Raw genomic sequence first — 24,212 nt, forward strand, 5'->3', positions numbered from 1 at the left:
TATGAGGAGTGTATTATACTATATGGAGGACTGAGCAGTGTATTTTAATATATGGAGGACTATGAGGAGTGTATTATATTATATGGAGGACTAAGTGTATTTTAATATATGGAGGACTATGAGGAGTGTATTATCCTATATGGCGGGCTATGAGGAGTGTATTATACTATATGGAGGACTATGATGAGTGTATTATACTATATGGAGGACTATGGGGCACATTATATTATATAGGGGACTATGGGGTGTAAACTGTATATGTGCTGCTTATAACATGATATAGCATGGTGATCTGTTAGTGATCCATTAGTGACTGTTCTGTCCCCATCATTCTTTCTCAGACGGTGGAAAGAGGCCAGAAAACAAGTGTTGAACGACTTCAATTTTGTTGATCACACTCATTTAGCGGCCTGAACTCAGCGCATGTAAATACAGAAAATGCTTCTGTGTGATGTGCAATATGTTATCATTTGGGACCTCATTTTAAACTTTGCCTAGGGCCCCACTTTGCCTAAAACCAGCCCTGCCCACAAGTTATATATGATTCAATAAAGATTTGTGATAGTTGTGATAGTTGTCATGTCCCAAGATTTAGGAATCATACAGACAGTATTATATTATCATTGTCTTGTTGTTATGCTGCTTTGCAATAGGGTTTTTCCCTTTTAGAAATTGTCCTACCTCTCTCCGTGTGACACTGTTATAGCTCTGATGCAGGAACTCGTCCCTTCTTTTTCCTCATTCTGTATGTCAGCCATGTTAAGAAGCACACATATCTGCATCTCTGTTTTTAAGAATAAGTTCTTTTTACCTACTGTAATTGTGCATAGCTACAAGAATTTAGCCGGAAAATAAACCTTCTTTTAGAATCTTTATACATGCCTCTGCAGTCGAGTCAAGCTATCTGATGAAATCACTTTGTGAGTAATGGTACATAGAGAGCCACAGAAACGTTCTCTCAAGCGTCTCATACACTCAGCCTAGTTATGGAGTCAGAATAATAGTGTAAGCCTATATCACAAAGGAACATTCAGAGAAACATACAAATATTTTACTGGTCAGTTTCAGGATCTTCCCGTTGTAGCAAAAAGCAGTAGACATGGTTATGGGAGATATCCAGGAAAGTCATAGAGAAGCCAGAGTAAGTCAATGCAGAAATTATCTCAGTATATGTGTGCTAGCAGAATAACATGTTGATGAGTACTGAAATTACTTAATTTGAAAATATAATGAATGTCAGCTGTGCATGAGTTAAAGGGGTTTTCTGCTTTTAGAAACGTGGTTTCCAAAAGATCAGACACCATTAAAAAAACAAGATAATACTTACCCTCCTCAGGTCCGGTGCTGGCTATCTGCTGCTTCTCCAATCTTTGTGATATGGCTGACATGACGTCAATAGAACGCATCACTACTGCAGCCAATCGCAGAGCTGAAAGGACATTTTAACCTCTTTTCCATTTCCAGTGGCCCCAGCAGTTGACCCCCTTATATATTCATAACCTATTCTGTAAATAGCAGATATTTGTTGTTTATAGGACAATCCCTTAAAGAGCTAAAAAAAAGGTATTACACATTGTAAATTATTTATATACAGCTGTATGTACAGCAGTAACTGTTGGCAGTAGATCACATTTGGTAAAGGTTTGAATAGAATACATTACAAAACAAACTATAGCGAATAAATAGACAAATTGTCTTCTGCACATTCAGCGTTATGTTTCAAAATTGGTTTGGGTACAAACAAATGTAAATCAAAATTTAGTTATGATTTACTAACAGAAAACTAGAAAAATGGATTCTGATTGGTTGCGGTATGGAGATCCTATATAGAGGTCCTGACGAGTGTGGTTGCGTGGAGGAGGGATTCTTCCTTTTAGACATACCGTGGCTATACAGACTTCTCTGTAAAAACAATTAATACATGTGAATAAAATAACATTACAATACTGTTAATGGTTTTCGATGCACATCCATATAATACCAACCACTCACATCCTTAGATTCATAACCATGAATACCTCTGTGTGTAACAAAGTCCTAGCACAGTTTGTCATTGTATATATTGCCAATTTGGACATTTCACTTTGGCTTGAAGCAATTGTGACACTGAACAAAGCATTTGTTATTGTGACACTGAGCATCTGTTACAAGTAGACACGTAATAAGATTGCACAAGTGTAAGACAGAACAGAGGCCTTCATGCTTCAGGATATCTTCATTAACCTTTAATGTGTATATTGCTTTACGTGATGAGTCTTCCTAATTTACTTGCATTAATTATTAATTAACCATAATAAAGTCACTGTATTTTAGTATATGGATGCAAGACTTGGGAATGTTGAATTTTAACGTTCTCAGGGGGTCTATATGGGGCTTTATACCCTAGTCTTGATCCGAGGTCTGCTGAAGTAAGATCTGCCAAATTCATTAAAAAGTGTACCCATATTTCACCTGTCCATTTGTAGGGTTGGGAGGGCCGGACTAGGGGGGTGATCCCTCGTTATACCGCGCAGAGACGTACAGAGACATGATGAGGCAGATTCTGGGTGCAACAGGTCCAAGTTTATTGTTCACCGTCCGACTGACGGCCCTCGTAGCACACCGCAAAATCTCTCTCTCTCTCACAGCCCTCCGTGTCCAGGGCCGCTTCATACACCGTGCGTTACACTAGGGACGTATTTATACGTACCTCCCCTTTTCACGCTGTGACAATCCTGTCAGCTCAGTCACTGTGGCCGCCTTAGGCCCGTAAACCATCAGCACTTTACTGGCCAGTTTCGTCGTTACACATACGGTGTCCTTCACCCAGAGTCTCGTCTCTACTGCAGTTCTTTCCTGTCAGGACCACCCCCCTGACGTACTCTCTCCTCAGTCCCCCTGGTTTGGTTTTCCTCAGAGTGCACAGACTGTCACAGTCCTCCTGTCACTTGAGCTCCCCCTGGGGACTGGAATCTTCTGGAACCCTCCCTCAGAATTTATAGCTCACCCGGTTCCTTGAAACTGTCACTCCAACCACGCCCCCCATGACCAACGGTTTCTAAAGCCATAAGCTGCTGTCAAGTCCTTTTCTCACACTCCTCCCTGCCATCTAATGTCCACCCAAGGTACTGCACGTCCACTACACTTTCCTAGCTGTTTCCCCACTGTAATAACTGACACCTACCTACACTGTGCAAACCTTTCCTTCTTCACTCTAACTAGTCCATCCGTCCGTCAGGTCACCTTCCCTACACTCCCCCTTCCTTTGTCCATTGTTGTCCTCGACAATCGTCATCCCTGCCTTCGTCGTTCTGAAGCTACACCTACATTCTGTTGTCGGACCAGCTGTTGAGCCAAACCCAATATCTGCGCGGGCCGAACCATACTGGGAGCACTATGCTCTGAGCAGCCTACTGCTACTCACCAGCGCGCACGCCACATGACAACGTCTTTCAAGTTGGGCTAGGTACACCCATATTCTCTCTATGGCGTGTACCTTCCCCTACTCTCCCCTACTGTCACCTTCCACTATTCGGTACGCCATGATCGAGGTCTCTTACCTCCCAGATCATTACCAGCGCCCACCTTCCTCCTTCAGGGGTGTCCGTGGTGTTGGGGACCTGACCTAGGACGGCTGTCTTCCTCACGTCTTCCAACTCATTTTCCTTTCTTTCAATAACATGTCATGGTCGGCGTCCCGGTCTCCCAGACCTCCTCAACTCTTAGATCCCTACCGGATCTCACACTTTCCTTTGGTCTCGCAGACCTTCCCTTACCCGGACCTGTTGCATTTTACTTTGCATATTATACATCAAACAACTTTATAATAGCACAAGTACCCCATTTTTTTATATTTTTTTTTTTTTCATTTTCCTTTGCTTTCAAAAATCAACATACAACAATAAAACATCACATGTTCTCCTTCCCCCTTCCTTGGACATGGACACTCCCTCTGCTCTTCGTATCCCCACTGTGTCAGGATATAGCATTTTCAAAAACAAACATATTTTCTATGAACATGGACGTAAAACTGTCCTGTGAACTGCACAACGGTGCACCGAAATTCTGACAGTCCAGGTCATCTCCTGATGGCTGGTAGCAAGGGGCCCCACAACCGTGGAGCTCCTGGGATGCAGAGAGTGTCCACAACAGTCCTCTTTACGGGGGTTTGCATTCCTCGGGTTCCGCCAATACTGCCACCGCATAATATCCGCGGGGGCAGTACTCTTTATAATAGGAAACCAAGTCCCCTTCTTTTAGAGCCCGGCCATGTCGTATAGAGGCCACGTTCACATACACTTTCTGGCCAGTCTTATCACGGATGAAACCGTACCCCTTCTCGAGGTTGGTGTATACCAGCCGTCCCTGTGATCTCTTCTCCGCCATGCCAGCCTCCCCCTTGTCATGCAGCTGTTTCCAAATCGCTTTCTCCCGTGCCTTCTTTCCCTTAATAACCTCCGTAACCCAAACGGAGGGTACCGCACCAGTCCCAGAGTCCGGTGGGCGGGAGCTTGCCGAAAAAGGACGTGGGGCAGAGGCGGCCGATGGTATCTGTGGCCCAGCAGCTGCTGGGGCCAAGTGGCGGTTGAGAGCAGCCGTGTTTTTGGAGGGCTGGTCCAAAGGGCCCGTCAAACAGGCCGCCACTGTTTTTAGCGCTGGCATTTTCACGGCCGCAGGGTAGGCCACATCCACAACTTTAAGCAGAGCCGGAGTGACGGCCGATTCGGGTGATGAAGCTGGGATCGGCCGAGGGAGTGCAACCGAGCCTCTTGCCAATGAACTCCGCCCTGTTGACTCCGGGCGGGTTGGCTTAGGGACAGGGGCAGGGTCCTCGCCCAACTCCGCGTAAAGCATAGGGCCCTCTGCAGCCAGGCCTTCCGGTACGCAGGAGGATGCGTGCTGCGGCAGAATGATAGGGGCCGCTGGGGTAGCCGCCGGCAGGGCTGGGGGAACTCTCACCTTCCCCGACACCACGGCCTCTGTCACGTCACCACACGGCTCCTCCCGCAGCCTCCGCTCTCCAACCCGCTGCTCCGCGGGCCTAGCCTCCATACTCAGGGGCTCCGTGGGGAGACTCTCCGCCGGTATCAATGGCAGCCGCTCTTTCTGGCTCTGCTCGGGCCCCGCACAGGCTCCACTTCTTGCCCATGGACCCGAGGATGACGTCTTCTGGCTCACTTCGTTCTCCCGCCACCATTGCCACTCCAGGCGGCCGATGCCCCGACACCCGCAGCGTCTCATACCGTTTTTATAGCTCACCCGGTTCCTTGAAACTGTCACTCCAACCACGCCCCCCATGACCAACGGTTTCTAAAGCCATAAGCTGCTGTCAAGTCCTTTGCTCACACTCCTCCCTGCCATCTAATGTCCACCCACGGTATTGCACGTCCACTACACTTTCCTAGCTGTTTCCCCACTGTAATAACTGACACCTACCTACACTGTGCAAACCTTTCCTTCTTCACTCTGACTAGTCCGTCCGTCCGTCCGTCAGGTCAACTTCCCTACACATTCATCAGAGGTAGAAATGTACTTCAGTTATAGACTTGGGCTACTTTCTGCTAATGCCGCTTTTGTCATGTTCATTTGTTGGTAAGTGCCAGGCCATGCCCCTCTTTTCAAACAGCTGTCAGAAAATAACAAAAGTTGCACAATTTTTGAGCAAAAAGATTTTGTCACCATCCTATGTCAGGTTTCTGTTGAAAAGGGCTTAATGAATCGGTCCCTCAGCCTTTTTATCATGTTGAGAGATAATTTTCTCCCAGGGTTACTCGAAATCCATAGTTTTTGTCTTCCCCAAAAAACTTGTTTTGAATAGCTGCCATGTTATTCCTCGTTAATGACTAGTTTCGGCTTCCCTAATAAAGTATCCCAATGTATGGTTATACAAAAAAATTTGTCATTGCCTTCCATCAGAAGTATATGTTATAACTAGCTGAAGAGCGCGGCGCTGCCCGGGCATAGTAACTAACTGTGGTTAGTTATTTAACAAATTACAATTATCCTCCATCCCATGGTCCCGTGCCCATATACCCATCATACATATCCAAGATCCCATAGTCGAGTGCCCATATACCCATCACACATCCTCCATCCCATAGTCCCATGCCCATATACCCATCATACATATTCTCCATCCCATATACCCATCATACATATTCACCATCCCATAGTCGAATGCCCATATACCCATCACACATCCTTCATCTCATAGTCCCATGCCCATATACCATCATACATTTCCTCCATCCCAGTCCCGTGCCCATATACCCATCATACATATCCGCCATCCCATATTCCCGTGCCCATATACCCGTCATACATATCCTCCATCCCATAGTCGAGTGCCCATATACCCATCACACATCCTCCATCCCATAGTCCCATGCCCATATACCCATCATACATATCCTCCATCCCATAGTCCCGTGCCTATATACCCATCATACATATCCGCCATCCCATAGTCCCGTGCCCATATACCCATCATACATATTCTCCATCCCATATACCCTTCATACATATTCGCCATCCCATAGACGAGTTCCCATTTACCCATCACATATCCTTCATCACATAGTCCCATGCCCATATACCCATCATACATATCCTCCATCCCATAGTCCCGTGCCCATACACCCATCATACATATCCGCCATCCCATAGTCCCGTGCCCATATACCCATCATACATATCCTCCATCTCATAGTCGAGTGCCCATACACCCACCACACATCCTCCATCCCATAGTCCCATGCCCATATACCCATCATACATATTCTCCATCCCATAGTCCCATGCCCATATACCCATCATACATATTCGCCATCCCATAGTCGAGTGCCCATATACCCATCACACATCCTTCATCTCATAGTCCCATGCCCATATACCCATCATACATATCCTCCATCCCATAGTCCCGTGCCCATATATCCATCATACATATCCGCCGCCATCCCACAGTCCCGTGCCCATATACCCATCATACATATCCTCCATCCCATAGTCCAGTGCCCATATACCCATCACACATCCTCCATCCCATAGTCCAGTGCCCATATACCCATCACACATCCTCCATCCCATAGTCCCGTGCCCATATACCCATCATACATATCCACCATCCAATAGGCCCGTGCCCATATACCCATCATACATATCCTCCATCCCATAGTTGAGTGCCCATATACCCATCACACATCCTCCATCCCATAGGCCCATGCCCATATGCCCATCACACATCCTCTATCCCATAGGCCCATGCCCATATACCCATCATACACATCCTCCATCCCATAGTCCCGTGCCCATATATACCCATCATACATATCCTCCATCCCATAGTAGAGTGCCCATATACCCATCATACATATCTGCCATCCCATAGTCCCGTGCCCATATACCCGTCGTACATATCCTCCATTCCATAGTCCAGTGCCCATATAACCATCACACATCCTCCATCCCATAGTCCCATGCCCATATACCCGTCATACATATCCTCCATCCCATAGTCCAGTGCCCATATACCCATCACACATCCTCCATTCCATAGTCAACCATTATGACATAATGAGGAGCGGGGCTTGATACACTTTTTCCCCATTATGTAGATAGGGGCATTATGACATCATAATGAGGGACGGGGCTTGATGCGCACACACTTTTTCCCCATTATGTAGATAGGGGCAAAATTCTTTGGTGAATTGGAACGCGCGGGGTTAAAATTTCACCTCACAACATAGCTTAGGACGCTCTCGGGGTCCAGACGTGTGACTGTGCCAAATTTTGTGGCTGTAGCTGCGACGGTGCGGATGCCAATCCCGGACATACACACACACACACATACATACATACATACACACATTGAGCTTTATATATTAGATATCTTCCTGATAACATCTACAATGTAGGCTGGAAACCTGCCCTTTTCTCACATTTGTGGCCATGCAATGGAGTCATATCAACTTATCCATATGCTTAAAGAAGCACTCCTCCCATTAAAGTTTTTATCCTCTTAATATATCGCAATCATCATTTTATATAGCACTGTGCACTTACAATTGCTCATTTTTCCTTTCTACCCAGCTAATTTTTCTCTATGTAGAAACAGGAAGTGTCTTGTCCCTGCGTAGATCATTCCCATCTTCAACTCCTGACCTAGCTGTGACCTGCTCCCTCCTGCCAGGAAATTTTGCAGTGACTTAAGAGTCATGCCGGGAAAATTGACCTCCTGTTTCTACAGAGCTAGGATTCAGCTAGACAGCTTTTAATCACGTGATGTCATAGACCTAATGAGAAACAGAAGAATTAGCTTCGTAGAAGAGCAAAATGAGCAACTATAAATGCACAGTGCCATATATTTTACAATGTTTGCAATATCGCAAGACGATAAAAATTATGATGGGGAGGGCTTCTTTAACTGTACAAAACTGTCTGCCACAGCCACAGGCATAACTAGAGTCCTATGTGCCCGGGACAAGTTTAGGACCTAGGCCCACCCCCCAATCATTAGGTTGTTGCTTTATTGCTTGGGCTATACAGTTGTGTGAAAAAGTGTTTGCCCCCTTCTTGATTTCCAACTTTGTTTGTTTTGTTACACATAAAATGTTTCAGAACACCAAACAAATGTAAATATTAGGCAAAGATAACACAAGTAAACACAAAATGCAGTTTTTTAATTAAGATTTTTATTATTAAGGGAAAAAGAAATCCAAACCTTCAAGGCCCTGTGTGAAAAAGTGATTGCCCCCTAAACCTAATAACTGGTTGGGCCACACTTAGTAGCAACAACTGCAATCAAGCGCTTGTGATATCTGTTAATGAGTCTTTTACAACTCTCTGGAGGATTTTTGGCCCACTCATCTTTGCAGAATTGTTGTAATTCAGTCACATTGGAGGGTTTCCGAGCATAAACCGTCTTTTTAAGGTCGTGCCAAAGCATCTCAATTAGATTATGGTCAGTACTTTGACTAGGCCACTCCAAAGTCTTTTGTTTTTCTTAAGCCATTCACAGGTGGACTTGCTGGTGTGTTTTGGATCATTGTCCTACTGCATAACCCAAGCGCGCTTAAGCTTGAGGTCACAAACAGATGGCCGGTCATTCTCCTTTAGTATTTTTTGGTAGACAGCAGATTTCATGGTTCCACTTATCACAGTAAGTCTTCCAGGTCCTGAAGCAGAAAAACAGCTCCAGACATCACACTACCACCACCATATTTTCCTGTAGGTATGATGTTCCTTTTCTGAAATGCTGTGTTACTTCTACACCAGATGTAATGGGACATACACCTTCCAAAAAGTTCAACTTTTTGTCTCATCAGTCCACCAAAAATTCTCATCAAAATCATCAAGATGTTTTCTAGCAAAACTAAGATGAGCCCTTATGTTCTTATTGCTCAGCAGTGATTTTCATTTTTGGAACTCTGCCATGCAGGACATTTTTGCCCAGTCTTTCTTATGGTGGATTCATGAACCCTGATCTTAACTGTGGCAAAAGAGGCCTGCAGCTCTTTGGATTTTGCTGTGGGGTCTTTTGAGACCTCTTGGATGTCATTGCTGTGCCTTTGGGGTAATTTTGGTCGACCGGCCACTCCTGAAAAGGTTTATCACTGTTCCATGCTTTCGTCATTTGTGGATAATGACTCTTACCATGGTTCGCTGGAGTGCCAAAGGTTTAGAAATTGCTTTATAATCTTTTCGAGACTGATAGATCTCAATTACTTTGTTTCTCATTTGTTCTAGAATTTCTTTGGATCGTGGCAAGACTTCTAGCTTTGAGGATCTTTTGGTCTATTTCACTTTGTCAGGCAGGTCCTATTTAAGTGATTTGTTGATTGAGAACAGATGTGATAGTAGTCAGGTCTGCATGTGGCTATGGAATTTGAACTCAGCTTCCCAAAGATGTGATAAACAGCAGGTAATTTATGTTTTAAGGGGAGAGGGGCAATCACTTTTTCACACAGGGCCCTGTAGGTTTAGATTTCTTTTTTCCTAAATAATAAATACCTTCATTTAAAAACTGCATTTTGTGTTTACTTGTATTATGTTTTATAATTTTTAAGTTTGTTTGGTGATCTGAAACATTTAAGTGTGACAAACGAGCAAAAGAATAGTAAATCAGGAAGTGGGCAAACACTTTTTCACACAACTGTATGTTTCTCCTCTGTAAAAAACACAAAACAAACAAAAAAAATAAAAACACAGTCAGATAGCAGATAATGCTACTATATAATTAAATATACCATCATACTGTTGCTTAACAAAAACTACTATACTAACACCAATACTACCAACAATACCATTACATAGGGAACAAAATATACTGACACACCATCACCACTTATTACCACCACATAACAACCGAATAATCCCAGCATACTGATCATTAACAAAAACACCTGTACTAAGACCAATATTACCACCATACAGCGACCAAATAGTAGTAGATACTAGTTGTACGCTAGATATGTGAATTATACACAAATAAATCCAGTTGATTACCAGTGGCATATTCTGTGTTGGAAATAAATTTCTCTGTTCTTCAATATCTAGCCCAGATCGCTATGGAAACTTCTTCCATCCACATCTTGATTCTGCAGAACGTAACACACAGACATTTTTGGCTCTTTACTTTTAACCAACTCTAAATAAAGGAAATAGTGCTGTATGCAGTAATAATTCCGTCCTCCCTTGCTATAAGCTAGTTTTGTGCCCCCCCATAACTTATACTGCACTTATTATACCTCAACACAGTTATAGTGACCTCTCTATGCCTCCACACAGTAGAAGTTCCCCCTTTGTGTCCATAAGTAGAAGTCATGTCTGCCTTACATTGCCCTGCTTTGTGCCTCATCCCATTAATCAGTTCAACAAAGGATAACTACACCCTCTCCACTGGGCCCACAAACACTCTGCATCTATAATCATTACATTTCTGGCAATAACAAAAAGTATACTGATGTTTACTCGTCTAATTGTTGATATCGGATTCATCTCTCTACTGTTCAACTGTTCAGGGGTTCAATAGAGACTATATATTTATTCAGTAACAAAGATTACACAGCTTACAACTGGTATTTCTTATAGCTTAGGATCTTAGCATCTTGTCTGTCAGCTTGCAAAGTGCAAGTAAAATGTGCTCCAGCTACACACACAATTAGTGAACAGGAACTTCATGTTTTTTTTTTGTTTTTTTTTATACAGTGCTTTATTGACTATTACTATTAAGCAGTAGTAAATAGTAGTTGATGCAGAATATATATATATATATATATATATATATATATATAAAAGCATTATTCCAACACTAATTCATGTCATAGACTGTGCTCATCATAAATGAGTACACCCCCTTTCAAAAGTAAGATTTTAATCAATAGCTCACTGAACTCAAGAACAATTTCCAAACTTTTGAAAAGACTGAGTTTCATAGAACATGTTTTAACTCATAAAATGAAAGAAAGGTTATATAATAAAGCTTTCATTACAAAATCTTCAATTTTACTCATAGAATCATAGAATATTAGAGTTGGAAGGGACCTCCTGGGTCATCTGGTCCAACCCCCTGCTCAAAGCAGGATTCAATAAATCTTCCCAGACAGATGTCTGTCCAGCCTCTGTTTGAAGACTTCCATGGAAGGATAACTTACCACCTCTTGTGGCAGCCTGTTCCACTCATTGATCACTCTAACCAGAGGCGTATCTAGGCTTTCTGGCACCGGGGGAAGAATTTGGTTTGGCACCCCCCCCCCAAAGTACATATGCAACTTGCACAGTTAGTCATGTACCCACGAGCTGCTCTCCCTAATCCTCTCAATTTTCAGTAAAAAACTGAAAGCAGGAAGAGAAGCTCGTTGTCACAGGACCATAACTATGAAAATCGCATAGGAGTGAAGTGTCCATGTGATGACACTGGAACCTGCAGAACTGAGTCCTGACATTGCACGCTTCTGAATTCTCACACCTAATGCACTGCACACATTTAGGATTCTCCCTTGCCGATATACAGTCATGTCAGCACAAGCATGTGAATTGTATACTTCTGGCCACATTCTGACTAGACGTGCCCGGCCTCGCTCCGTTCATTTTCATTGAGTGAGCCCACACATGTCAAGTGAGCATGTTGCCGCATGTATGTAAATTACCGGCATGAGAGAATCCTGACAGCGTTCAGTGAGCACTGTGAGAATTCAGAAGTCTGCAGTCACATAGAATGACAGCAGACTCAGCACAAACCAGGACAACCCCTTTAATGCTCCTAACAAATAAAAACATGAGAATTAGTCAGTATCACAAATAACATTTACATCCAGGTATCTTATAGATGACATTGTCTCTGGAGTCGGTCTCCTTTTCTTCTTCTTGTGCAGACCCTATGATGAGTTTTCTCATCCACATTTTATCTCTGCAGACTTCCATCTTCTCCGGTCTTCTGCAGCAAATCTTCACACGATGCCCTTAAAGATAGAATTGTCATTATAATGCTCCTGAATAAAAATGTCTGCAATATACTGTCGTCTCATTCTATTCCCCTCCCTCCTCATACTGTCTCCTCTAACATCCCACCTGTTCACCATACTGTCTCCTCATATATTTACCCCCTCACTCTCTATACTGTCTGCTCACACATACCCCCGACTCCCCATACTGTGTCTGCACACATCCCATCACCCTCACTCCCCATACTATGTCCACATACATTTACCCGTTCGCTCCCCATACTGTCTGCACCCATCCCCCATACTGTTTCCTCATACATACTCTTCTTTTTGTGTCCTCAAATCTCCCCACACACATTAAATCCCCCATCCCCACTCCCTCACACACATTACATAACCCCATCCCCACTCCAAATCCCCCCACACACATTAAATCCCCCATCCCCACTCCAAATCCCTCACACACATTAAATAACCCCCCATCCCCACTCCAAATCCCCCCACACATTAAGTATCCCCCATCCCCACTCATTAACCCCCCACACATTAACCCCCCAAACACAAACCCCCATCCCACTCATTAACCCCCCACACACTAATCCCCATCCCCACTCATTAACCCCCTCACACACATTACCCCCCCACACATTAACCCCGATCCCCACTCATTAACCCCCCACACATCAACCCCCATCCCCACTCATTAACCCCCCGCACACATTAACCCCCATCCCCACTAATTAACCCCCCCACACACATTAATCCCCATCTCCACTCATTAACCCCCCACACATTAACCCCCCACAAATTAACCCCATCTCCACTCATTAACCCCCCCACACACAATAACCCGCATCCCCACTCATTAACCCCCTTCCCCACATTAACACCCCCCATCTCCCATCTTCGGTGTCTTCAGCTTCACAGTGGAGCACTTACCACCAGCGCTGAGCATTCGCTCTGGGCGCTGGGGAGTGACGTCAGCAGCGTGATCACATGACATGTCATGCTGCTGACGTCGCTCTGACCCGGCAGTCAGAGCTTCACTTGTACTGGCGTCTGTATAGACGCCAGTACAATGGTTCCCTGGGAGCCGGCACGCGCACCTTCTCTGCACCAGCTGTGACAGCTGACAGAGTACCACCGACTCTCAGGCTGAGGGTGGCGGCAGAACGCAGCCACCAGGGTGGACACTGCGGCCCGCTGCATTAGGTGGCCCGACTGCGCCCCCTACCGGTTGCCCCCCCCTAGATACACCACTGGCTCACACTCTCCCTACAGTAGCTGTGTTCTGCATGCAATGTGCAGAAAATGGCAGCGGCAGGGCTTACATAGAGCCAGGCTATGACTCATAGGCTATGACGCTGGGCGGCCAGCCAATCATAGTAATGCCGCCCACAACCAAGAAGGCTGCGGCATTACTGTGATTGGCAAATGCTGGGCGGGAGTTCTGAGTAGTGCGAGGCGAGTAGTGAAATACTCGCTGTGTTCAGAGTACTTCACTACTCGCTGAGTACCGAATACCCACGATTATGCTCGCTCATCCCTGGATGGAAGGCTTATGGCTGTTATTGAAAAGAAGGGGGCTAAATTGGTCCCTGATATTTTTTATAGAAATGTCAGAAATGGATTTTTGCACATTTTGAGATTTTTGGTTATTTTTAATTTAACAGATGAAAATAAACAATTGAGATGGGAGAATTTACATTTTTCATTTAGCTACATAATAATTCTGCATTATTAGTTGCCCAATAATTCTTCACACATTGATATTCTCCTAAGAAAGGAAAAACCACACTTTTATTTTCGTAAATATTCAGGTTTAAGGCTTCTTATCCTTTTGGTTTGACCGTCAGCACTGTAGTTGTTCAATAATAATATTAATCGTCAAAAATGCAAATTGCCTAATGATTCTACAAACGCTGTATACGTAAGATATTGGCACTGTTTCATCAAAGCGAATTCACCAGAACTGTAGCATAAATTGCTTCAAAAAGTCACAAAATTTTTGTGCAACGTGGAATTGTGCCATAATTTTGCGACTTTTGGAGTTTTCATGCCAGTTTCACCCAGCTCCATTCATGATGATCCTTATATGGGGAAGGTGACTTGACGGACGGACTTGACTCGAGGAAGAAGGGACAGTTTGTGCGCTGTAGATGGATATTTGTAATGACAGAAGGAAATCAGCTGGGGAAAACGGAATAGGAGTGCAATACCTAGATTTGACCACAAGATGGCAGAGGGGAACGTGAGAACAGGACTTGTCAGCAGCTTAGGGCTACAGAAACGCTTAGTCATGGGGGGCGGGGAGATAGGAACCCAGGAGGGAAATTCCCGAGGAAGGGGATAAATAGGACAGGACAGGGTTCCAGGCTAGGCTAGTCCCGAGAGGAGCTCAGGAGGAGAAGACTCAGTACGAAGGACTGACGACGGTGGAGAGCTCGACCAGGTGACTGATAGGAAGAGACAGTCAGGGGGGTGGCCCTGACACAAAGAACCGCAGGACAGACAAGGCCCCGGGGGTACCGATTGGACGACGACCTCGGACTGGTGAAGCGCTGGCGGTAGATAGGCCTAGGGCAGCCCCAGCGAAAGATCCGTGAGGAACGTCACTACGACAGAAGGAAAGGTGAAGGTACCCAGGCCTGAATACGGAGAGCTGTAAAGGAGCTGCGGTGTATGGCTACGGTCGTCAGGAGGACGGCCAATAAACTCGGACCTGTTGCAACCAAAATCTGCCTGGTGTCTGTGTCGTCTGGTCGCGGTAAGCAGTGGACCACCCCCCCCAATCTGGGCCCTTACCACACTTACACTAGAGATCTTACTCAAGCCCCTTACTAGAGTAAAATTTGTGGTGTAGCACACATAGAGGTGCATAACCAATTGTCAGAAGCTTCTAAATCATTAAGAGGCATGGATCTCAGTGGTCAATGTTTATACCAAGCAGGAAGTGGAGTATTAAATGTTTTCTGTGGAATGATGAATCACTCTTCATTATGAAAGAGGTTCATATATAGTTTGATGGATGACAGGAGAGAACTTCCTATCCAGATGTTGAATTTTATGTAAAAGTAACGGACTAAGGCTGTCATTAACGGCTTAGCTAACTTTTAGTTCAAGTGAAGGGAAGTCTGTCATTATGTTCTAATGAATATTGATATTTTAGAAAGGCTAGTGTGACGAGCGTCAGCTTACGCTGAGTCGTTTCTTCTTTGAATGAGTGGACCCTCTGGGCCGTGGCACCCACCCACCTAGAGTGAGCTAACCTAGAGAATCACCCCCTATACAGGGAGTGTCATGGGCAAGACCAAAAGGGTGAGCTGGCGGCCGGCTCAGGGAAACAAGACAAGGCGAGACGAGACGTTAGTTCAAAGAAACTTCATTTAAGGGAGGCTTCAGGGATAACATCAGGTACAAACATAACCAGAACAGGGACAACATAGCAAGGTGCGTGCAAGGGCATTCCAAAGTCCAAGCATGGTACGTGCAGATGGTAGGCAGAGGCGCGATGACATCAGACTCCGGACAGCAAGCGAAGATCAACCGGGACATCAGGTTCTGAAGCTCTGTAGGCAATCATCAGGATCCAGACATCCGAAAGTCAGCCAGGGTTCCATGCAAGGAAACAAGACAGGGTTAACGACATGATGCGTGTCAACGGACACGCCAGGTTCGGGTTCACAGGACGGAGGCCTGCGCATGACGAGGGGAATGCCAGGGACGGGTACAAGGACGGAGACCTGCGCGTGCGAGGGCACACCAGGGACAGGTTCAATGGCATCGGAATCCGGGGTGCTGGCATCGACCGACAGGGTCCAGGAATCAACCTACGGACATCAGCTCCGGACATCAGGCCGCAATCATCTAGGTCCGGATCTCTGGCAGCGGTCGGCAGGTTACGGAATCCGGCAGGCAAACTAGGGTTCAGAGCAGAGCAAAGAGAGCAAAAGACTTTGTGCAAGAGTAGCACAAAAAGGCACAGTGCGAGAACCAGCGTGCGTGCAAGGGAGCACGGAGACCACAGCTGGGGGCACCGGCAGGTGGTACCGACGATGGCATAAGCAAGCGGGCACGACTAGAGGCGGCACCGCTGCGGCCACGAAGCCGGAGACCACTATAGCACTGGACGGGGCACAGCTGAGGCACAGGCGAGCACGGCTAGAGGCGGCATGGCTGAGGCACACCAGGCAGGCACAGGCGACCAGGCACGTGCACAGAGGCACGGAGCCACAAGGCAGGGCTAGGCAAAGATACAGGACAGAGACGCGTGCAGAGAGCACGGCAAAGCCTAGTACGAAAAGTGCAAGAGCGCACAAAACATCAGAGGCAAGGCATAGAGTAGTAGACAGGACCCTGCACATGCAAAGGACATGCCAGGAGCAAGGTACAAGGCGAGGCCTGCGCGTACCGAGGGGCACTCCAGGGACAGGGCACAGAACAGAGGCCTGCACGTGTAGACAGACACGTCAGGGACAGAGTCTAGCAGTGGAGCATAGGCCGAAGCCCAGAGCCAGGCCAAGGGAGAACCTTGGGACTAGACAGGGTACAGAGCAAAGGCCTGCACGTGCAGAGAGGCACTCAAGGGACAGGGTACAGAGACGAGGCTTGCACGTGTAGGGAGACACGTCAGGGACAGGGACAGAGTCTAGCAGCGGAGCATAAGCCCAGAGCTGGGCCAAGAGAGAACCTTGGGACTAGACAGGGTACAGAGCAGAGCCTGCACGTGTAGGAGACACGCCAGGGACAGAGTACAGAGACGAGGCCTGCACGTGTAGGGAGACACGTCAGGGACAGGGCACAGAGACGAGGCCTGCACGTGTAGGGAGACACGTCAGGGGCAGGGCACAGAGACGAGGCCTGCACGTGTAGGGAGACACGTCAGAGACAGGGTACAGAGAGGGGTACCTGAAGCCACAAAGCAAAGTGAGACAGGAAACATGGAAAGAAACACAGAACAGAATCAGAGCAAACAAGGACTACAAGGCAAAGCAGGGCAAAGACAGAACATAACACGAAGGACAAACACTAGACAAGGCACGAGACAAGAGACGGAATACGAGCACGGAGCATGTGCAGAGACGCACTACAGAGCAGAGTGCAAGGGCACAGAATAGAGGGAGCAACCCCACAGACCAAGCAGCCGTGCAGAGAAGCAACACAATACTCAGGCCCTGAGCATAGGAAGGAGCGGTCTGATATAGGGCATAACACCTCCACTTCCGGGTCAGGACCAGGGAAGAGCTTCCAGTTCAGTTCCTCTAGGATCATAGAGCACGGTCACATGATCAAGACTTCAGACCTGCAGAGACGATTGCAGAACCAGACAGTGCAGGATCCTGGGAAACGTCACATGATCAGGGTTTCAGACATGCAGAGACGATTGCAGAACCGGACAGTGCAGGATCCTAGGAAAGGTCACATGATCAGGGTTTCAGACATGCAGAGACGAATGCAGAACCAGCCTATGCTGGAACATAGGAAGGACACATGATCAGGGATTCTAGACATGACGAGGTGATCACAGAAGGCAGAGCAGAAACGCAGGCATCCTGCAGCTCAACAGACATGAGGTGAGTGTGCACACTGCTCTAGGGAACAAGCAGGATAGCAGACATGAGATGCGCGTGCACACCGCTTCAGGGGTTCTTGAGGCAAAACAGGCAAGGCAGACATGGCGGACATGACAGGCTGGTTCCTGTTTTAGCATGACAATGCTTATGTGCTCAATGCATCTGTATAAAAACATCTTGTAAACGTGGTGTGAAAGATCTGCACCGAACCCTACACCGGAATGGCCGATCACCCAAATTTACCAATGTCTTCTGGCTGAATGGACATGAGATCTGCTGCAGAGCTCAAAGTCTAGAGCAGGTGTGAGGAACCTCCAGCCTGCTGTCTGTTTACAGCTGGTGATATAATTTGCTCCTTGTGCAGATTCACAGTGGGCCCCAGTGCTTGGGCTACTGACCCTATTTTTCAAGCAGCCAGTACTTTCATTCTTTCGTAGAGTGCGCACACGCAGGTGTAAGGAAGTTAATTGTGATGTTTTCTTGTTTCCATCCTCAAAGTTGTCCTTCCTATGTTACTATGCATATATTACTGTATTATAATGTTTCTGATTAACGTCTGCGGTACTGCTACATAGAAATATGTATTATCGCTAGTCTTTAATGGTATTGCCACATGTACGTGTTACCATTGTGTATTGTATAATATTATGTGTCTATGTATAGTTAGGGTAAGCTAGTGCATCCATCTTGGGACATTAGAGGAGGGCACTCTTAGTATAGTTTCCCCCATAGACCAGGTAGATGTAATTATGTTGCAGGCCACTAGATGGGGGCATACTAGTGGGGCCTGATAGGATGTTCATAGAGGGTTAATTGTAGCAGGGGCTGCTGGGAATTAAGGTTAGTGCTGAAGAGCAGTTTAGTCAGACGGGGCCAGGGCGCCCAAGTTTCCACATGGGATATAGGCCCAGACAGCTCGGCAGCCACGTAACGTTAAGTTGTTATAGCCCACGTTACCCATGGCCACTACGTGTCTTAGCAATGGTCCAGAACAGGAAAGGAAAGATGTGGTGTCTAATCACCTGGGCCAATGCTTTTAGGGAAGAAATTGGCTGAACTGAGATAAAGGGAGTTGGAGCTTCGACAATATCGGTACAGATGGGCCGGATGCTTCACCAGGGGCCACCAAACATAGTGACTGATGAATTCGTGTCTGGGACTTACTTTTTGACAGTGATATGGACAGTCACTCTGCTGGTTGAGGCACCCAGCCATTGCAGGGCCCCTTCTTTATGGACAAAAATGTTCAAACCCCCTTATACAGTTTTGGCCAAAAGTATTGACACCCCTGCAATTCTGTCAGATAATACTCAGTTTCTTCCTGAAAATGATTGCAAACACAAATTCTTTGGTATTATTATCTTCATTTAATTTGTCTTAAATGAAAAAACACAAAAGAGAATGAAGCAAAAAGCAAAACATTGAACATTTCACACAAAACTCCAAAAATGGGCCAGACAAAAGTATTGGCACCCTCAGCCTAATACTTGGTTGCATAACCTTTAGCCAAAGTAACTGCGACCAACCACTTCCGGTAACCATCAGTGAGTTTCTTACAATGCTCTGCTGGAATTTTAGACCATTCTTCTTTGGCAAACTGCTCCAGGTCCCTGATATTTGAAGAGTGCCTTCTCCAAACTACCATTTTTGGCTCTCTCCACAGGTGTTCTATGGGATTCAGGTCTGAACTCATTGCTGGCCACCTTAGAAGTCTCCAGTGCTTTCTCTCAAACCATTTTCTAATGCTTTTTGAAGTGTGTTTTGGGTCATTGCCCTGCTGGAAGACCAATGACCTCTGAGGGAGACCCAGCTTTCTCACACTGGGCCCTACATTATGCTGAAAAATTTGTTGGTAGTCTTCTGACTTCATAATGCCATGCACACGGTCAAGCAGTCCAGTGCCAAAGGCAGCAAAGCAACCCCAAAGCATCAGGGAACCTCCGCCATGTTTGACTGTAGGGACCGTGTTCTTTTCTTTGAATGCCTCTTTCTCTCCTGTAAACTCAATGTTGATGCCTTTGCCCAAAAAACTCTACTTTTGTCTCATCTGACCAGAGAACATTCTTCCAAAATGTTTTAGGCTTTTTCAGGTAAGTTTTGGCAAACTCCAACCTGGCTTTTTTATGTCTCGGGGTAAGAAGTGAGGTCTTCCTGGGTCTCCTACCATACAGTCCCTTGTCATTCAGACACCGACGGATAGTACAGGTTGACACTGTTGTACCCTCGGACTGCAGGGCAGCTTGAACTTGTTTGGATGTTAGTCGAGGTTCTTTATCCAACATCCGCACAATCTTGCATTGAAATCTCTGGTCAATTTTTCTTTTCCGTCCACATCTAGGGAGGTTAGCCACAGTGTCATGGGCTTTAAACTTCTTGATGACACTACGCACGGTAGACACAGGAACATTCAGGTCTTTGGAGATGGACTTGTAGCCTTGAGATTGCTCATGCTTCCTCACAATTTGGTTTCTCAAGTCCTCAGACAGTTCTTTGGTCTTCTTTCTTTTCTCCATGCTCAATGTGGTACACACAAGGACACAGGACAGAGGTTGAGTCAACTTTAATCCATGTCAACTGGCTGCAAGTGTGATTTAGCTAATGCCAACACCTGTTAGGTGCCACAGGTAAGTTACAGGTGCTGTTAATTAAACAAATTAGAGAAGCATCACATGATATGATTTTTCGAACAGTGCCAATACTTTTGTGTACCCTCTATTTTATGTTTGGTGTGGAATTATATCCAATTTGGCTTTAGGACAATTCTTTTTGTGTTTTTTCATTTAAGACAAATTAAATGAAGATAATAATACCAAAGAATTTGTGTTTGCCATCATTTTCAGGAAGAAACTGAGTATTATCTAACGGAATTGCAGGGGTGTCAATACTTTTGGCCACAACTGTATATAATTATATATCTCCCCTGATGAATCCCCGTTATTGGAGAGGAAACGCGTAGGGAGCTAATACCCCTTCTAAGGACTGGGGGTGACACTATAGGGTCCATTTGGGGCCTGTCCTTGTAAGGGCAGGAGTAATACCTGGGCACGACAGGGAGGATAGGGAAAACTTCATACCTGTAACCCTATTAACCTCCTTTTTCCTGCACTGTCTTGTGCTGCTATACGGACCCGAATACCCGGCAGGGGACCTCTGAAAAATACGCTGGGGCGCTTATGTCCAGGATTAATGGTGAGACCGAACCATTTTTTTAAATGAGCACTGATACGCACGAGCACTATTATGTTTGTTTATATGTTGTTTATGTGATGTCTTAGATTTTAATGGATTATTAAAGGCTATGTTTTATTTTGAATGGGAATCCTCCAAGCTATTGACACGAAACAGGCTGAAGGAAATGTCATTATAGCGAGGTCAGGCAAGGAAGGAACTGGGCAGCAGTCTTAAGCCCCCGTTACACACTGCGATATCGCTAGCAATATCGCTGTAAAGTCACCGATTTTGTGACGTTGCAGCGATATTGCTAGCGATATCGCTGCATGTGATACTTACCTCCGACCGGCTCCCCCGCTGATTATCGCTGATCGCGCGAGAAGCTGCTGGACCATTTCTCGTCGTCAGCTTCCTGCGGCGCTTCCTGCTGTGACGACGAGCGACGCGTGGAGCTGGGCGGGAGGACGCAGGATCGCCGCGTCTGACAGGTAAGTAGCGATCCCCGTCCCCAGCGATGTCGCTGGTGAGATCTGCCTGAGTGGCAGCTCACTAGCGACCACCCAGCGATTCACCAGCGATCCTGACAGCGTCATATCGCTGGTCGGGATCGCTGGTGAGTCGCTAGGTGTAACGGTACCCTAAGACGGTTCAATCGTGTACTGCACAGAAGTGACAATGAGCTCGGGAAAGATGAGAAAGCAAGCAATTGTTATGATGTACCAACTGTGGATGTAACGTGCAAAATCCTAAGTAAAGAAAGTGTTAAAGTTGTCTCAGACTGTGTCTCCATTGATGGGGGTCGCCTAGAAGAGGGACCATTATGGCCTGGGAAGTGCCCAGGTGAAGCTAAGTCTGGAGATGAAGATATGCCGAGGAGAAGAGTATTATTTCATGTAGGGGAAGGACTGGATACAGCTGCTACAGTAATACAGGTCACGACTACAGTCCTGTGAAAAATGAGGATGATTGACCTCATGGAGATCAACATCTAACACTGCGGAGACACCATCACGTGTTTCTCAACGCAGTGATTCTAGAGCACTGCCCCCATCCCTTATGGGAAATATGCAAAACATGCAAAACAGAAGCCGCGGAGACACCATCACATGTTTCTCAACGCAAGCAATGACTAGCCAGGTCTTTCACCGGGAAGGAACAACCACGGGAAGGGCAGTCTCCAATGAAGGAAACCACCTATGCCAAAACATGGTATCCATCCACAGACAGCTGTTTCGGGGTATTTGCCCCTCATCAGTGTGGAGTAGGAAACTGGCTAGTAGGAGCAATGCCTAGTAGAAGACTGTGAAAATGAGGATGATTGACAGTCCTGTCCCTCCCTTACACAGCATCCACTACTGAATGCCACAAAAAAGCACACAATGCTTTATTAATTCCTGATGCAAGTTCCCATGTCAAGACATGTTTTGTGAGCAGAATTGGCGCACTGTGCGCTCCTGTCACGTTCCTTCCTGTGGTAAGTGCAGCAGTCTCCATGTATGCTATGTGGTGTAAATTCAGCAGCCTCAGTGTTTCCTATGTTCTATTTCCAGCAGTCTCAGGGTATCATATGTGATGTATACAGCAGTCTTGGTGTCTCCTATGTGAAGTATATACAGCAGTCTCAGAGTATCCAATGTGATATGTAAAGCTACCTAAACACAAGACTATTGAAATAGAAAACAAGGTCCCAGAAACTCAAAAAGAAAAAAAACTTAAAGGAAAACCCCTCCTATTATTTACAAAGATTTTTATTTTAATATCATAAAACGGCTGGGCTAAAGAGTCTAATAGGATTTGATAGCAATACAGAAAATGGAAGGGGCAGTGGGGCTAACTCTATAACGGTCTCATCCACTTTCCCTACCTTGCCGCGGAGGTTGGCACCCTAGTATTGCAATGTGGTGCCCCCGCTCCCTCTATGACCAGATTATGCCCTAAGTGTAAATACCAAAAATGTGTGATAAGGTGACAATATTCGTGAAAATAACAATAATACTAACGTATAAACAATAAGAAATGTTCACATCACAAAAAAAGCCACCAGTAGATGGTTAAAGCATCAGTGGAGCATTTTTCATCACTGTTTTAAAATATGTAAAAGCCATATCATAAAGTAATTTTCTTATTAGAGTAGAAGCAGCATCAACTGCAAAAGATACAGGCTTATAGTGTCCAAAAGCCACCAGACAATATACACAGATTTCATTAGTATGTCAGACAAATACCCTGCTAGTATGTCAGAAAATACCCTGTTACAGGCTTGGACTGCCCCACAGGAGATCTAGGAGAAAACTCTGGTGTGCCCCTGTGCAGGAGTGGGCCACCACCCTCTTATATGAGCAGTGCTTGGCACAATATATTTGAATCACCATGTACAGACAAAGGCGGCATCTTATTCATTTAACAATCTACCCAGTTCATTTTTATATAAATTTGTGTTTGAGGATAATGTCAAATTTGCATGTAGCTGAAAAGTGGGGTCCTGGAGTTGGCTATTGGTGGGCCATTGGCACCCTAGTCCAACAATGCCCCGTTAGTATATCAGAAAATACTCTTGTTAGTATATCAGAAAAGTACTCTGTTAGTTTGTCAGACAAATACTCTGCTAGTACCGTGTTTCCCCGAAAGTAAGACCCTGTCTTACATTAATTTTACCCCAAAAAGTCCCACCCTGTCTTACTTTCGGGGGAGGTCTTACATTAGCCAAAAAAAAATGACAATTTCTTTTTAACCAATAAATTAACATTTATTAACATGCTGTTATACCCCATAACAGTGCCGTATCCCACTGCACACAGCCCCACACCCCATAACAGTGCCGTATCCCACTGCACACAGCCCCACACCCCATAACAGTGCCGTATCCCACTGCACACAGCCCCACACCCCATAACAGTGCCGTATCCCACTGCACACAGCCCCACACCCCATAACAGTGCCGTATCCCACTGCACACAGCCCCACACCCCATAACAGTGCCGTATCCCACTGCACACAGCCCCACACCCCATAACAGTGCCGTATCCCACTGCACACAGCCCCATAC

The 24,212-nt window shown here is 45.8% G+C and overlaps 1 long non-coding RNA gene across 2 annotated transcripts in view; it reads right to left on the reverse strand.

The window, feature by feature from the left end:
- Positions 1–1,480: 1,480 nt before the first annotated feature.
- The window catches only part of LOC141089604 (uncharacterized), a 56,047-nt gene continuing 33,315 nt past the window's right edge, over positions 1,481–24,212 (reverse strand). Inside the window, exons 1-2 of one of the 2 annotated variants that reach the window (XR_012232342.1) lie at positions 10,486–10,584; positions 1,481–1,902 (exon numbers count right to left, since the gene is read on the reverse strand). This is a non-coding gene — a long non-coding RNA (uncharacterized lncRNA). Of the gene's footprint in view, positions 1,903–10,485; positions 10,585–24,212 lie in introns of those variants that run through there. The other variant, XR_012232345.1, reaches the window with a different exon arrangement.

The sequence above is a fragment of the Dendrobates tinctorius genome, unplaced genomic scaffold (genome assembly GCF_039654945.1).
Source record: "Dendrobates tinctorius isolate UK_male_01 unplaced genomic scaffold, ASM3965494v1 ptg000008l, whole genome shotgun sequence".
Classification (NCBI taxonomy): domain Eukaryota; kingdom Metazoa; phylum Chordata; class Amphibia; order Anura; family Dendrobatidae; genus Dendrobates; species Dendrobates tinctorius.